Consider the following 18,200-nt stretch of genomic DNA (forward strand, 5'->3'; position numbering starts at 1 on the left):
ATAAATATTAAAGTTATCGCCCGGTGTCCTTCCCATTTAAGGGGGTAATTCATAGAAATCAGCGCACAAGTGGCGCATGCAGCAGTCTGCGCCAGCCGCGTGCACCAAAATCCATTTCAGCGCACAGCGTATTCATGGATTTCAACATCCATAGCCAGCCGTGGCGCAGAGTAGCGCAGCGACCCTTCAGCAGCGCCAGTTACGCCCCCAACCCCTCCCCGTGCGCCATGAACAGCGCACAAATCCCGTACATGGTGAACAGCCCAGTGGACCAGCATACAGCCCCCCCAACCACAAAAACATCCGTAAAAATCCCTGCGCACCCCTCCGAATACACGTACCCCACTTCGCGGGAAGTGTTACATGCGATTGGCCCTGTGCGAGCGGGGTACGTGTATTTCGGGGGTGCGTGGGAACTTTCATATGCAATTGGCCTTGTGCGAGCGGGGTACGTGTATTTCTGGGGTGCGCGGGAAGCTTTACACGCGATTGGCCCTGTGCGAGCGGGGTACGTGTATTTCTGGGGTGCGTGTGAATTTTTACACGCAATTAGCCTTGTGCGAGCGGGGTATGTGTATTTCTGGGGTGCGTGGGAAGTTTTAAACGCAATTGGCCCTGTGCGAGCGGGGTATGTGTATTTCTGGGGTGCGCATGAAGTTTTACACGCGATTGGCCTTGTGCGAGCGGGGTACGTGTATTTCGGGGCTGCGTGGGAAGTTTTACACGCGATTGGCCTTGTGCGAGCGGGGTACGTGTATTTCGGGGGTGCGTGGGAAGTTTCACACGCGATTGGCCCTGTGAGAGCAGGGTAATGTGTATTATGGGGGTGCGCGGGAAGTTACACATGCGATTGGCCCTGTGCGAGCGTGGTACATGTATTTCTGGGGTGCGTGGGAAGTTTTACACGCGATTTGCCTTGTGCGAGCAGGGTATGTGTATTTCTGGGGTGCGCGGGAAGTTTTACACACGATTGGCCTTGTGCGAGCGGGGTACATGTATTTCGCGGGTGTGGCCCTGTGCGAGCAGGGTATGTGTATTTCTGGGGTGCGCGGGAAGTTTTACACACGATTGGCCTTGTGCGAGCGGGGTACATGTATTTCGCGGGTGTGGCCCTGTGCGAGCAGGGTATGTGTATTTCTGGGGTGCGCGGGAAGTTTTACACACGATTGGCCTTGTGCATGCGGGGTACATGTATTTCGGGGGAGCACGGGAAGTTTCACATGCGATTGGCCCTGTGCGAGTAGGGTACGTGTATTACGGGGGTGTGCGGGAAGTTTTACACGCGATTGGCCCTGTGCGAGCAGGGTATGTGTATTACGGGGGTGCGCGGGAAGTTACTCACGCGATTGGCCCTGTGCGAGTGGGGTACGTGTATTTCGGGGGTGCACGGGAAGTTTCACATGCGATTGGCCCTGTGAGAGCGGGGTAATGTGTATTATGGGGTGCGTGGGAAGTTACACACGCGAATGGCCCTGTGCGAGCGGGGTACATGTATTTCTGGGGTGCGTGGGAAGTTTTACACGCGATTGGCCCTGTGCGAGCGGGGTACGTGTATTTCTGGGGTGCGCGGGAAGTTTTACACACGATTGGCCTTATGCGAGCGGGGTACATGTATTTCGGGGGTGCACGGGAAGTTTCACATGCGATTGGCCCTGTGCGAGTGGGGTACGTGTATTACGGGAGTGTGCGGGAAGTTTTACACGCGATTGGTCCTGTGCGAGCAGGGTACGTGTATTACGGGGGTGCGCGGGAAGTTACTCACGCGATTGGCCCTGTGCAAGCGGGGTACATGTATTTCTGGGGTGCGCAGGAAGTTTTATACGCGATTGGCCTTGTGCGAGCGGGGTATGTGTATTTCGGGGGTGCCCCAACAAATTGGCAGTGTGTGTCCTCCCAGGTGTGCCCTCTCCCCCCTCCCCAGGGCCTGCAGGTGGACCCCAATACAGGGGTACACACTGCAGCCCATATACCCTGGCGAAGCCCCCCAGCCAGCCCACATGTCACCACACACAAGTGAGCACTGACTCATGTCCCCGAGCACCCCCATCCACCCAGCAGTGAGGGTCAGGCCCTGACTCATGTCCCCCAGCACCCTCATCCACCCAGCATTGAGGCCAGCAGGCCCTGACTCATGTCCCCCAGCGCCCCCATCCACCCAGCATTGAGGGGCACCTGCCAGCAGGCCCCGACTCATGTCCCCCAGCACCCCCATCCACCCAGCATTGAGGGGCACCTGCCAGCAGGCCCTGACTCATGTCCCCCAGCAGCCCCATCCACCCAGCAGTGAGGGTCAGGCCCCAAATCATGTACCCCAGCACCCCCATCCACCCAGCAGTGAGGGTCAGGCCCCGACTCATGTCCCCCAGCACCCCCATCCACCCAGCATTGAGGGGCACCTGCCAGCAGGCCCAGACTCATGTCCCCCAGCACCCCCATCCACCCAGCAGTGAGGGTCAGGCCCCGACTCATGTCCCCCAGCACCCCCATCCACCCAGCAGTGAGGGTCAGGCCCCGACTCATGTCCCCCTGCAACACGAAAGGAAGCTGCACAATCATGGGCCTCATGTGCACCAAAATACCACAAAATGAACAAAATCAATCTAATGAAATGAAAGTCAAAAGATAATACAAACATGAAATGAAATGCATGTCCAAAAATATGAAAAATGAAATGTAGATCCAATCAAAATAAATCCTAAAGAAAAATGGTCCAAACTCTCTGTCCACCAAAACAAATCCAAAACAAATCCAAAGGAAACGTAAAAATCAAATTCCATTGCTCCATGGTGAAATCCAAAGAAAATGTACACATAAATCCAATGTCCAACTATGTACAAGCAATTTTCAAAGGGTCCATGAGCCCAACAAAAGAACTGAAACCTATCAAAGAAACTACCTAAGAAATAACTATATACAAAAGTGTGGGGCATAGTCCAATCACCCTAAAAGAAAGGAAAACGAAAATTAAACCTAACACTAAAAACTATTTACAATGGCAGTGGGCTAGTCCGACGGCTCACTTTCCGATGTCCTGGGCCAGGGCATCATCGAATTTCTGCTCAATGTCCTGGAGGCGGTCCTCTTCCATGGCCCCGAGGGTTCCCAGGGTCGATACCATGTTGGACTCCAACTCCCTGCGAATAGCCTCGAGGCACTCAGCACGCCTCAGTGCCCTCCGCATGGAGTTCTCCGCCCTGACCATTGTGAGCCGTGCCTCTTCCGCCCGCCGCTGCTAAGCATCTACACGCTGGCCCAACCGCAGCCACACGGAAGACACTCCCATTCCAGGGTTCTTCTGCCCTCTGGCCGATGCTTGCCCCTCTGATGTTGATGGCCCCGAGCCATCATGGCTCCCACCTAGAGCCTGCTGTCCATGTGCCCTGTCCGATGATGCCTGCACATCCTCCATCTGCTGGTCTCCAGTTGTTGGCGTATCCACTCCTGCTGGACCGCCGACTCCCGACTGTGGCAGGGATGGGATCTCCACCAAGCTGGCTGTGTTGGTCGGGCCAAGGTCCACAGGGGGCCCTGGTGGAATGTGGGCCGGAAGATGGCAGGGAGAACAACTGGTGCATAGTCTCCACAGAGGAGGAGAGGTCCGCCAGAGTGCGCGACACATGTAGGAACCCACCGACCAGGGCCCCTCCCAACGGTGCCACGTTGCCACAGAGCTCTTAGTGATGGCGTGCGTATTCCCCCCAGGAAGCACGCACGTCATCAAGAATGTCACGCGTGCGCAATGCGACACCAATCAGGACGGAGCCCATACGGTCATGGGACCCCTCGTCCGCAGGTAGTGGAGAGGCAGATGACGTGGGCCTCCCCCCTACCTGCTGACGGGCCTGGGATGGGGCATCCCTGCTGGTGCATGGTGGTGCAGTCACAGGGTCAAGGACAGCGACATGCACAGGCCCCTCCGCGGTGACCTGTGCTGCCTCCTGGCCCTGGCCCTGGACTGCACCACTTGCACCAGTGGTACTAGCCCCACCAGGCCCCATGTGCGGCTCAGTTGCGGGCTCCTCCTCCTCTGTAGAGACCATCAACCTGGATGTCTCTGCGCCGTCTTCCACCATTGCAAGCCCCCGTTGGGGCTCACCTCAGCCGTAGTGGCAGACGCGGCACCAGTCCCCTCGCTCCCAGATGATGGCAATTCCTTGGAGGGTGGCTGGGCCTTGCGTCGCCGCCCGGTGGAGGCATCCCCGCCGCTTGGCTCCACAGCGCCGTCTCCACCCTCTTCTGCACTCGACGCTGTGTAGAGGGAGACATAGAACACAAGCATCAGGGCACTGTACAATAGTCCCCTAGACAGGAAGCAATAACACATGAGTGGCACTGTCAAACGTCACTTCCATCCTGTCCCTCCAGAACACATGGGTCAAGGACGCAACACACATGCTGAAACAGGCAGGACGCATGCAATCAGCATCAGCATCCATGTACAAGGCCCACCATGGACATAAATGTTGCCTTCAAACTCACATGCATCATGGCTCACACTGACCACATGCACACACATCACCGGAGGGTCATGCATCATAGCTCGTACACCACAGACACAGTGGATACAACGGTGACCAGACTACATGAGTGAATCTACACATCGTCACGAAATGTGTCATGCATCCATGTCGTTTCAAAGTCACACACACGCTTCTCAGACACACAGACATGCACATCATACATGTACATGAGAGCAGCACCCATCTCTCACCCCCAACCCATGTCCAAGAACAGGGAGTGGCATGCATTCATGTGTGCATTCCGCATGCAGCTCCCCATGTCTCATTGGAACACATGCACCATCCATGTGGTTCACCCCTTACTGGTCTCACATGCACTACCATGATGTCCCGGCTCACACACATCCATACATGGCCTATGTTACACATACAGGCAAGTAGTTGACTACCAGCACACTGCAACATGCCCTGTTTCACACAGCAATGCATGGCCACTTACCACTTGACTCCAGGTGGGCCTGCACCCTGAGGATCTGGTGGTGAAGCACTGGGCGAATGCACTCCAGGACCCTCATCTGCTGGTTGGTAAGCTGGCCCCGGCGCCCCGCTGCATCCTCTGCCTCTAAGAGGCGCCGGGCCTTCCTGAGGGTCCTGGACTTGTAGTCCTCCCAGCGCTTCTGGATGTGTCTCAGGTCTCGGGGTTCCACCCCCTCCGCGTTGATGGCACCCACGATGTCCATCCAGATCCTCCTCCGTCCTTCCTTATCGGCGCGCAATGGTCTGCCCCAGGACATGCTCCACCAGGACACCAACTTCCTTCTCACTGAAGCTGGTGGCCCTCTGCCTCTCTGGCTGTTGGTCGCCAGTGGTCTCGGATGGTGTTTGGCCCGACATGGCGACCCCCGAGGCAGGCGGGGGTGGGCAACTGGGTTCTGGGGCTGGGTTGTGGAGCGATGGTATCCCAGTTGGGAGTCTTCTGTTCCACCAGGGGTGGACACAGAAACTGGACCCCTGCAGATGGCTGACGTGCAGGCACCAAATAGCAGGGCACGTGGGCAGCAGGCAGGTAGCAGCTGATGGCTGGTTGGAGCGTGCTCGGGACTCTTGGGGGCAGGAAAATGGCCCTTTGGGCAGGAGAAAAAAGTGCACGTCAGCGTGTAATTCGGGGAAAGGCCCTTAGCGCGTAAGCGCGTAAGTGACGTTACGCGCATGGGCGTTCCCCACAACACGGGTGCATAGTGAAACAGCATGTGAGATGACTGCACGTCACCGTGCTATTGGAGGAAAGGGCCTTAGCGCGTAAGTGCGTAAGTGACGTTTCACGTGTGGGCTGGCTTAAAAGGTACGAGTATGACGCTATTTTCTTGTACGTGCTTTTTGTGGAGAGCGAGCGGGTGATTCTTGTACTTCTTGTCGGTTCACACGTGATTACTTCACAACGTTTCCAGTTCGTACTCCCTGTTTCCTCAGACGGCATTCTTTTCTTCTTTTGGTGGGGGTGTTGCCAACGCGCACACGCGCATCTTTTTCGCGTTCTTTTTCAAGGCAGACGGTGAGTCGCGCACGTATTTTCCAACTGTGGTTGCCCCGTGTGTCGTGTACCCCTTCAGAGCTCATTGTAGGCTGCGTGTAACACGTGTATGCTTATTTTTGTGTTTCGGGGTGCCACAGCGTAGTGCGGGTTCATTTTTCCACGCACGTGGTCTACCAGGGGTTGCGTGCATGTGTACTTTGTTTTTGGGGTGCATGTGCGTTTCGTGACCCGTCATCTTCCCCCAGGGGTCACAGACAGCCTTGCTAGAGCACTAGGGTACGAATTCCATCTAGTACCCTACCCCTTTCACCCCAATTGCCCAGGACAATTGTTTACTGCAATTTCCATACGCACAACATCAGTGTCATGGTTGGGAGGCGACCAAGCAGTAAGGGAGGCAAAGGTGGCCGATCTCAAAGAGGTGGGCGTGGTGGGCGCGGTAGGGGACGTGGCCAGGATTTGCAGGGTGCCCCTAGAGCCCAGTGTGTGGAGGACCAATCGGGGCCACCTATGCCCCCCCCAATGGTTGTGGGAAAAGTAGCTGACAACAACCAAGCTCAGCCCTTGTTGGACCGGCCCATTTTGTCAACTGAACCGGCACAGGATGACTCCCAGACTGACTTCCAGGTCACCAAGTCTAAGCCACGTGTGGCAGTGAAAGTTGCTGTCACCAGGTCACGTGGATCTGGGGCAGCAATGTCATCTGCTGCCCCAAGTAGCCAGGGTGGGGAGGCTGCAGGGGCAGCTGCAGCTCAATCCACCCCAGCTCCGAGTCTCCCAGCCGGGACAGTATCGGTCCAGGTCCATCACACCGACGTTGGCCCTGCCACCATCATCCTGCAGCCAATGCCTGCACCAAGACCTTTGGTCATTGTGCTTTTACAGGCTTCAAGTACCCAGTCCATCTGCGCTTCTACCCCTACTGATCAGAGCGGCGTAAGCCACTCAGGATCCGCACCACCTTCCAAGAAGAAGAAGGGTGCTCTTGCACTACAGGCTGAGACCCCAGACGCGGCTACACACTCCAGCACGTCAAGGAAGCCTAGCTTCAATGACGCCGAACTTGATGCACTTGTGTCCTATGTGTTGGCACATAACCGCGAAATGGTGGTGACTGCAGGCTGCAAGACTACGCCTGCTCAACGTAGGGCCCACTGGCAGACCATATTAGTGCTCTTGGATTCGTGAGGCGCACAGCTGATGATTGCTACAAGCGGTGGAATGACCTGAAACGCAGAGCAAAGAACAAGCTGGCTTCCAATCATGCCTCTATTCTGGTGACTGGCGGTGGGTCTCCACCAGAGGACGACCAACTCACTGAACATGAGTCTGTTGCTGGAACCTTCGTCACAGAGGAACAGATCCAAGGCGTGGGAGACCTACCAGATTATGAAGCATTATCCGGTGAGTGCCCATGCATGTGTGTGTAATCCATGTGTATGTTGCTTGGGTTAATGTGTTATGATTAAGTGCCAGGTGAGGGTGTGTACTTATGAGTGGTATGGGTCACCCATGTGCTTCCTCCAAACCATTCACCGGCCTTGGATATGGGTATGACTGTATCCCTTCTGACCACAGTAGCCAATTAGCACCACATTACTGCAGTTTCCCTTGAACTGTCATCTTGCAACAACATTGTTCTGAATTTTCAGTGTTCATTCAGCCTGATTGTTTCAATCCTCCCATTTTTGCAACACATTTTTCTGCCCTAATGCCACATATGTGACATGCTTCTGTCATAGATTACACCCACAATGTTCCACATTTATTACCATGTTATGGGAATGATTTGACCATTCAGGTTGATTGAGTAAGTGCCTGCTCCCATTAATTTTTGCGGCCTGTTTGAATGTGAAACATGATTTTTGTTTCCTGTCATGTTGAAGTGACTAACCACTGATGTATCCATCTGCCTGCCATCATTGTATAATTGTACACTGGATGTGTTGCAGTGTGTGGCACATGTGTATTTTGTCACACTATTATGCATTTTTCATCTCATCATGTCCATCTCACATAGATGGGTGACAGTACTCATTCACTAACATATGGCTTTACTTGTCAAATGTACCATGGCTATGCTACGTGCCATCTGTGTGCTGGCATGTGTCATGTATGTGTATTGGACATGCCACTCACAGGCTAATGTGTGATGCCAGTGCTATCCAGCATGCAGCAAATGTGTTGCTTTTCCATCCTGGAGCGCTCAGTGTCTGCTTTTTGCCTCCCCTTCCAACTCATTGACAGTGCATGCATGCCAGGGTTATAGTCATGTGGGACATGTGTAATTCATGTACTGGATCTCTGGCTTGTCAGGCCCATGTGTGTGCTATGGTGCTCATGCCTGTTTCCATTTGTTGTCTTTCATGTTTTTGCAGGTGATGACGCACTTGATGCTGTTGAGGTGGAGGAGATTGTGCAGACCCAGGAGGAATCTCAGCCACAACCGGGCACCAGTGGAGGACGTGGGGTGGTGGTAGGTGAAAACCCAATCCTCCTGAAGACCCTACTGTACACGGGTGTCTCTGGGTGCACCTCCGCAGACCTCTATGATTCAGGTGCTGAATCAGACAGTGAGACATATGTGGCGTCGCAGGTGAGTGTTACTGGGAGGGATGCTGTTCAGTCCAACCCACCTGCACCAGGGGGAGACCCCTCTATGGGGATGTCAGTGTTGGTAACTTCGCCTTTGGTGGTTACGGATGCTGGGTCACACTCCACAACATCTGATCCTATTCCTGGGCCAACAGATCAGAGGGGGAATGCAGTCCTGCAGCCTCAGGCAGTGCCAGCACAGCAAGGTGCAGATCACCTTGCCCCAAACAGGTGTGGCACCCGCCGACGTGGTGGCCGTACGCCACCAGGCAATACTGTATGGGAAAACTCCATGTACAGTATAGCAGCACAACAGGAAGCATCGGTTGAAATAATGGCTCAGGCAATGGATAGGGTGGCCACTTCCATTGTCCCCCTGAAAGGCAGATGGAGCTCCAACAGCAAGCAACAGACTCCATTTGCCAATCACACAGGGAAGACATGTTGGCATCCAACAGGGACCGATCGGCGGCACTGGATACTCTGCGCAAAGCCATATCTGTAGAGTCACAGGGCTACAGGTAAGCCCTGAGGTTAGAACTCCATTTCCTCGGGGACACTCTGGGTGAATGTGAGGCCATGTGGGTAGAAATGCGGGTTACCCGTGAGGTGCTGCATGGGGATCTCCGCACCCTCATCCTCCAGAACGAAAACTTCCACGCCCGCATGCTTGCTGCCATGGAGGACCATACCAGGGTTTTGCGTGGGCTGCCTCCCATAGCACGGCCACCTCCTGGTGTAGCAGCAGAGGGTGAAGAGAGCGACAGCAGTTCTCCCACAATAGCGTAGCCGTGCAGGCCATGTGCCCATGGAGGTATTTTTTTTTCTCGCAATATCTACGCATGTGGGTGTTGGTGTGCAGCCTGTCCTCGAACCTCCTGGGTGCCCCCCCCCGGTCCACACATGGCCATTTTTTTCTTTGTTTGCCTTGTGTGGCACCCGTGGGCATCCACTGTGTATTCCAGCTGGGCACATGCAGGCTTGTCCTGTCTTTGGGTTAGATGCTTGGGTTCCTGACACACACACACCTCCTGATTCCCCTTTCCATGGGCTTGCAAAGGGTGTGACTAAGTGACAGTAACTTACACAGTTACATTGGGCTCCCATGAGCTGTGTGGGCAGTCTATAGTCAAAACTGTGTGTGCACATCCCTAGTGGGGGTTGTTGTATTGAACACTACATGGTGTATTGATATGTGCTTGTACATCCATGTCTTTCTCCTTATTCACATGTACCTTCTTCATGTCTTCACAAGGCTGTCTCCTTTGCAGATGCAGTTCATGTTGTATGCAGTACACTGACACATTTGCCTGACAGCAACACTCTGCAGTTGGAAGGGGTCAATGTGCTGGCTTAATCAGGTTGTGAGACTTGCACTACTTTGATTTTGTACTGTCGTATTTTGACACTGTTTCATCCTGTGTTGCTGTTCTGTGTTGCTGGTAAGTATTTGTTCATGTGTGCTGTTTCTTATTGATTACTGGGAGCATATTGTCTGTGGCTTGTTTACATTTGGAACAGTGCACTTTGTGACACTTGTGTCATATGTTGTGCATTCATTTTGTTGCTTTCACATTGCATGACATGCCATGGTGTGTTGGGTAGAAGAGACGGGGAGGGGTTGGGTGACATGGCACTATTTTCATGTAGGATTTTGCAAGGGGTAGTCATTCATACAGCATGAATGTGTGTCTTTTTGTCACACAGCATTGGTTGTATTTAAGTAGGTAGGGATGCACAAAATGTAACACTTCCAGGTGACCAATCTCAGGCTGGTACGGTTGTGACAGTTGACTGTCCCTTATGTCATTATCATTGATTATCAGCTGGTATGTGCCAGGGCTGTGTGTACTCCACAGGGGTAGGATTTTAGGTGAAGTAATTAGACACCAGCTGTGTACGAGCTGCCTCACCACGTGCCCTTTCACCTTCCATGCTCAGCGGGCGTGCATGTGGTTGGGGATGTGGGGGAACCACCATGTCCACCGGCAGGCCCCGGCGGGTTGCAACGTTGTGCAAGCACATGCTGCCACTATGATCCTGCACACTACTGGGGGCGCGTATAGCAGCTGCCCACCAGAGCGGTCAAGGAAGCGAAAGCGTGACTTGAGCACTCCGAATGTGCGCTCCACTATGCCCCGGGTTGCAATATGGGCTGTGTTGTAGCTTAACTCAGGTGGTGTGGTGGAGTTCTGAATTGGCGTCATCATGTGGGTGCTCAGAGGGTAGGCACTGTCCCCTGGGGAGGTGATGATGGGTATCATTAGTGGGGTTGTGACATTACTCAGTATCTGACATGCATGCATGTGCAGAGGCATTTATACTCACCAAGCAGCCATGTATCGCCATGCCGCCCAGCTTCTAGGTCCTGGTTTAGGAGTGACATTCTGAAAATGAAACTATCATGGGTGGACCCTGGATAGATGGCATATACTGAGGTGATGATTCCCTTTGCATCACATACTACCTGCACGTTGATGGAATGCCAGTGCTTGCGGTTTCTATAGATGTGCTCAGTGCCCTGGGTGGACGTAGAGCCACATGGGTGCAATCAATGGCACCTATCACTTTGGGGAAGTGTGCCACCCTGTAAAAGTCCTGGACGGCAGCCTGCCTTTCTGCAGGTGTTCTGGGCATGTATATGTGCCTGCGGACTGAGGAGCGTGCAGTCATGATGGCCAACACCTGGTGTAGGCAGCGTGACTGCGTTGCCTGCGACACCCTGCCCCACTATGGCACTTGTCCGCTGAAATGAACCAGTGGCCAAGAAGTGCAGTAAATTGAGCACCATTTCCAGGGGGCTCAGTACTTGGGAGCACAGGGTAGGTCATGTGAGGCCATCCTCCCACTCACTCACCAGGTCGAGTATTATGTGTTGTGGAAACCTGTATCTCCCATACACCTGGTCATCAGGCACCCCAAAAAGGCTGGTCCTGGGTGTAAAAATTTGGGGCCTGGCTATCCTCCTCCTCCTCCTCCTGCGGTGTCCCACGACCACTGCTGCGAGGAATGGTATATTCATCCTAGCGTCTGAGCTTGCTTGTTGTTTGCGTGCACTTTTATGCTGCGCAAGGCCGTGTATGCCTGCTTCCTGCTGGCGTACGTGTTTCTGGATTAGCGTGTCTTTTTTGGCGCACGGGTTTCCCCTGTTCGATTCCATGAATATGTGTTGCAGGCGCGCGTGTGGGCGTTGCAAGCATTTACCTCCTGTACTTCCCCGTAACGCTCACATTTTCACGTGTTGTTCCCCATTCCGTGTGTTACGCCCACTTTTGTTGTTTGCGCTGCGCTATGTGCGCTTTCCCTGTGTGCATAGTGCACTCCGTTTGATGACGTGTGCGCCCGCGTGCGCCACCCACGATTTTAGCGCACATCCCAGGATTTACACACGCACGGACTTCCATGAATCAATGTGCACGGCTTTGGCATGCTTGCGCTGCGATTTTCATGCTTGTGCTGCGATTTTCACTCCTGCGCTGTGATTTTCTGCGCACATTAATTCCATGAATTGGCCTGTAAATGTGCAGCAAACGTGCAGATGTCAATTTAAGAGAAAGTGTTCCCAATGTATGCCAGAGAAGGGCATGGGATGGGTGCTACAGTACAAGAGCAAATGCATTTTGATGAAGGACGGCATTATCCAGGCACACTACACGACAGTGGACCCCCTTGCACACCTATATCTACTTGTATATGAAATATATCTGCATTGATCACGTTATAATTTTGTGTCTACTGCGATTTTGACAATAATATTTCTAACATCACAACAACCAGTAGCGCAATCCATGACTCTTATGTTTAAAAGTGAACGCAAAGTGTTAAAATGAAACCGCCCGAATAGGGACTTGAACCCTAGACCCTCAGATTAAAAGTCTGATGCTCTACCGACTGAGCTATCCGGGCTTCATACAAGCATCTGTGACCCATGTGCCTAGAGAGTGCCTCCCATACGTCTTCAGCAATGTCAGCTTTTTTCCAATTATCTCGACAAAGTAACAAGTATTGGTCCCCCGTCCACATTGTGCCTCTTGCAGACTCTACAGAGATTTGCAATAGGCAGCTGATTGGCTTACAAACTAGCCCATGAAGTTAATTAACGTCTGCTCTGCCTGTCTTCTCCCAGAAGGGCTGTGTTCGCACAATAACACCAATGGGACATGGGTTTTAGAATTAAGTAATTAGTGCGTTCGTTTTTCTTCCTAACACAGTAACATTATTCGGAACACCACTGAGAAGAAAGGCAGAGGAGGGACATCAAAATGGACAAAATGGACATATTACATCCTTGCTTCGTGTAGTAATCTACTTGTTCAGTTCATTCACATATGATAAAATACATAATGGCGTTATCTGACTGTGGCAGTACGCTGAAAAGGTTATAAACAAATAACTGATTTCTCATTTTCAAGACCACATTGATTTAAATGCTGTTTGCCGGTTCTCGGTATCACTTGCCTCACATTGTAATATTCGACGTGTATTTTTTTCATAGGAAATAAAAGTGATAATAAAGGAACAGGATGAATATTATACGCTTTACACCAGAAATGAAAAGCAAATAGTTAAAAAAAGAACATCTTCCCTGACCGGGAATCGAACCCGGGCCGCGGCGGTGAGAGCGCCGAATCCTAACCACTAGACCACCAGGGAACGTGCGAAATGCTTGCGATTCATCTAATGTGACATACATCTTGTATTCCAGATCATATATATCTGATTTACGATATGCAGAGCAGCAAATCTGCATGAAGCAATCTTTGTACTACAACAAACACCACTTTCTATTTCACCTTGTAAACTTTTTTCCTTGATCCCTTATAAGTTGTATCAATAAAATGAAGTGAAGCAAAGGCTCGAAACTTAACATCAAGCAGTGGATATAGCTCAGTTGTAGAACGCATGCCTTTCGGATAGAGGATGCTGAGTCTCCACCCCGGTCTTCCACGTTCTCGTGTCCTTCTCCTTATGTTTTTGGTGTGTCTTCAATTGGGTTTCATATTACTTACTCAGAAGCAGCAATACGACACTGACACGCTGGCAATTACACGAGTAAGTAAACCCGCAATGCTGGTAAGGTAACCTGATTTTCTGTCCCCTCAGGCTGCTAAAAGCAGAACTTGTCTGTTGGCATAAGTGGACAATCGTGTACTTATTAAATGCCACCATCTCTGGCAATAGAAAGATATCAGTGACTTCAAGATATCGCCAAATAAAATTCTAGAAGATCAAAAAACGATTGCACACTTATTCTGCAACAAGCTCCTTAGGAAATTCTGGTTGCAGAGTGGGTGTACACTTTCAACACTGCTTTTGCATGGCTGTGGCATGGCTGCCTAAATGTATTCTTTCATGAGCAGCCTATAATGGGAGTGCCTGCTTACAAGCGTGCTAGGAGTACAGTTGTATTTACCCATGAAATCTTGCTGGTTGCTTGCCCTGGCCCCTCCTCCCTCTGTCTGCTGTTAGCCTCACTTCCCGCTCTGCTCACCCTTCTTCTTTCCCCTAGAGCCACTTAGCCACAACCCACCCACAGAGACACTTGCCCAGGGCCCCCACCTAGGAGGAGGCCCCCACAAGGCTGCCTGATCTAAAAGTATGATTCCATTGTGCACCAGACTTAAAAAGCACATGCCAGGAGATTTTATGGCATGCTGCTGAGGCGTTAAACCTATTGCCTGTCTGTTTTGACAAGTACATTCTGCCTTGATCAATTAATCATGTAATGCTTTCTGTGTTCACTGTGGAATACATAGTTTGTGTGTTCCATACATCACAACTTCTGTAGCATTCTTTCCTTCCTGTGGGAATTATGTTGATCATTGCAATAGCCAAAGTTGAAATCCATATTGATAAATTGAGTGCCACAATGATTCAGAAGTTAGTTAGCTCAGTGTGTTAATCACTCATAGCAGAGATATGGGTTCATATGAAAGATTAGAAGAGCACATTCCAGCAAGGCTGACTGAACCTTTCCTATGTCTGAAGTTTATAGACCTACCTGCATGTGCACGTTGACAGCATAAAAGGTGCTATTATCAGCAATGTTCCTGCACCAGATAGGGGTTTCTATAAAAAACAAACATGTCATTCGTGTGGTGAAGGTCTAGAAATTGGTTTGTTCAGATGGGGCTTTCTAAAATCTAGGCAATACCCTCCAAAGTTGAGAATAAACTATTAGTCCAAGAGGTTAATAAGTATCCAAATTCAAGACTGTGGAACCAAAGTGTTCATGCTTGTATCCTGGCTTTGCCAGCAGACGATACAGTGATCCTGGTAAAATCATATAATATATCTTGCATTACTGTGCTGTCTACTGTGAGGTTTGCCTTCGTGCATGCTGTAGGCATCGTATAGCTCATTACTTGATCTTTCTTCTTATGAAGGCCATTTGAGTGGAAGTGGTGGTAGACAGGAGAGAGCGGACCAGATGTTTCAGACCTTGCGCAAGCTTATTTTAAGGTCTGCTCGTTTACAAAAAACATTTCGCTTTTTGTATAAAAGTCAAAGGTTTTTCTGCACGTTTATGAATGACACTTTTACAAGCCATTGTTTTGGAAGTATTTAAAGCTTAAAAGTACAAAAGACATACCTAGATTACATCTGCTAAATCACATTGATTTGTATGCTGGTACTTATATACTTCCCTTGATGATGGAGAGAATTAAGCTAGAATCATTCCCATATTCCGTAACACCCTTCTGTAATATTTTGGTTTTAAAAATGGTCAGGTTTGAAAATGTGATTTGTGTACTTTTCAAGTCACTTTTATAAAATGCGATTGTTTCAGTACATGGTAAGAGCTGGAAAATAAAGTGTTCAAATGCAGAAATTGCTGAGTTGGCACAAATCCCAGCTTTACCCCTTAAGCAATATGTGATACTGGGCATCTCATGTAATAATCTATTGCCTAACCTCTCAGAATTGCCAGTCCCTAATCCTTTCAAAATTGTCAGCCCTTCAGAGTGATTGATTTCCTTCTCAGGGTATGATCTTCATAAAAGCCTCACTCATGGTTTCACTGGCTATAGGGTTGCTTCCACTATATCAGTGAGCATTGATATACTGCACACCACAGGCACTTTTTCCCTTGATCTCTAATGGCAACACTATTTGAAAACCATGTCCCACTTCTAATCTCATTCTGTCTGGATAGAGGCACCTTCCTGGTAACTTCTAATCTGCATTCACTGTCCAGGCTATGCTATGTGTAGCTTTCTTCATCATTACAATTGGTCTACTCTATCCATGCTTGAGCACTTTTGCATTCTCTGAGGCAGCTAAAGTGAGTTCTCTGCCTATTCTGGGTTACATGTACCTTTTACATACAGTCCCGCATTAATACAACAGACTGCATATCTTCCCAGATGCTATTGATAAAAAGTATCCTGTTTCTATACTAGAAGAGAAGTAACATCTTCGGAGATTGCAAATGTTGGCCTTCAAATGCTACTTGTTTATCATTCTGATTATAGCAATAATGAAGAGGGTAAGGGGGACTTAAAGGGAGTAAACATGCTTATTTTGAATGCTGCGAGGCAGCATTTCAACCTATAGGTTATGGTCACGTTGGGGCTCGGGGGGGGGGGAGAGTGCCACCAGATATTCTTGATCACTTTATTCCGTTGGTTTGGTGGAGGGGGGGCCCCAAAGATATCCATGCCCAGGGCCCCAAAAATGCTTAAAATGGCCCTGAGTGTTCCCATTGATGGGTAAACGCTGACACTTCCCGCCTCTTGTTTAGGCCGGGCATGCACGTCAGGGGCTCTCTCATGGTCTCAATCACGACGTGCGTCGTAGTCCGCGCAGGGTCCTATGTGCGCCTCAGCCCTTATCGTCATCAATGTGCTGGTCAGGCGCGGAGCAGGCTTTCACTTTGCCCAAACACGATGCCGCAGTCCATGCAGCATCACCCTGGTGCTAGGTGCGTGACACAGGGTTGTCACCGGGTCCTAAGGGGCAACTAACCAGAGAGGTTCCCTTTTACATTAGGTTTACTTCGTTTTATTTTTAATTTTGGATGTAAGCCGAAACTATTGAACTGGAGTACAATTGGGAGGAGATGACGTGTGAGGAGGGATGGACAGCTTGAGGGTGTTTTGTTATTTACCAGCCCACTGACTGCCCATGGCCATGCTAATTCCTATGACCAACCCCACCCACTACCTGCCACCCCCTATTATACTGAGCTACATTTATCAAGCATTAACATCAATCATTAGCCTTACAAGGTTATTTCTAAGCAGTCTGGTGAGAGGTAATGACTTAATTACAGTTGTAAATGACTTCTGGTGCACTTGATTTAGATCTGTCCATGCACTGAACTCCTTTTATAAACAAGCATCACAAAGCCAACAGTTTTGGGTTGAGGCATTAGAAAGGCATTTGCAGTTAATGCCATCATATGCCTATGCAATCGCTCAATTTTCCAGCCGTTGACATCTTATCGCAAGGTAATACCATTATATCAGTGCCTATCCCATATATGCACAAAAGCCCAAACTGTCGGCTTTGCCAGTGCTTGTTAATTATTCCAAACAATGTCTAGTCTAGCCACAAAGCAACAAGAGACATTGTAGATAGCAAACCAAAGGTCAAACCCCATCCGGCACAGTCCTGCCCTCCCTCATCTCCCACCACCCCACTGCCTCCTTTTTTCGGATGCAGAGTACCACTAGTTCCTTTTTTCCACTTCCACCACTGTTCTGAATACACCACTTTTACCATGAATAAACAACTTTCTTGGCACAGGATGCAGCGCCGACACTACTTGAACTAGACTCCTCACTTGCAACCTTTTTGTATTCGAAGAAGGTGTGGTTTTGCAATCTAATGTAAGCTTTGTATGGAATTTAAAAGACATTGTGACGTGCATCAGGAGTGACGGTGCTGATAGGTGGGTGCTGGTCAGAAGCACCCGATTCTTGAGTGATTATCTTCTTTAATGAGCTTGGGGATATGTTATGAAATGCACAGAACCAGGGGTCTGATCCCTTGAAGTGCTTTGTGGAAACCTTAGTTAGGTAGAGCATTTCATTGTTAGCACCTGCATTCATATGCATACATTTTTAGGCAATTGAAATCATGATGTGGGGTTAGTACTTACACGCCAGGAGAGTGATTGGGACTCACCCACTCCTCCTCCTCTTCTGGCTGCCCATGCACCATCTTGTCCCAAAATTTTCCAATCACATGACTCAGTCTGCTTCCAGCTCCCCACCACCCTTGTGACTCGTTGGCCGGCCATGGTAATGGAAAATGTACTCCTTTAACATTTTCAATTGTGGCTATCTAAACAGTTTTTTTGGCAGAAGAAACGACTCGCATTACCTCCACCTCCCTCTTCCTCATCCCAGTACTTCCCTTGGAATAAGTTCCCTGATTACAGGAACTCTTTTTAGTTTTGGCTATTAGGTGGCTCTGAAAGCGCTACCTATAAAGCCGAAACTATTGTCATTAAAATATGAGCTTTAACATGAGAGCTTGAAACAGGGGCTCGGGCTGCAGGTTTGTTGTAATGTTTTAGGTTGGAGAGTAGAAGAATTATTCCCATGAAGGTTAGCTGAGGCTATCTAGTGTGGAAGGTGCATTGACTGGTTAAGTCTCCCCGG

At 50.2% G+C, this 18,200-nt stretch overlaps 1 non-coding gene across 1 annotated transcript; it reads right to left on the reverse strand.

Moving 5' to 3' along the window:
• Positions 1–13,170: 13,170 nt before the first annotated feature.
• Positions 13,171–13,242, reverse strand: TRNAE-CUC (transfer RNA glutamic acid (anticodon CUC)). Its single transcript has one exon. It is a non-coding gene; the product is annotated as a tRNA-Glu (tRNA).
• Positions 13,243–18,200: the final 4,958 nt, after the last annotated feature.

This window comes from Ambystoma mexicanum (genome assembly GCF_040938575.1).
Source record: "Ambystoma mexicanum isolate Mex_15411 chromosome 12 unlocalized genomic scaffold, UKY_AmexF1_1 Mex_chr12_unloc.2, whole genome shotgun sequence".
NCBI lineage: Eukaryota > Metazoa > Chordata > Amphibia > Caudata > Ambystomatidae > Ambystoma > Ambystoma mexicanum.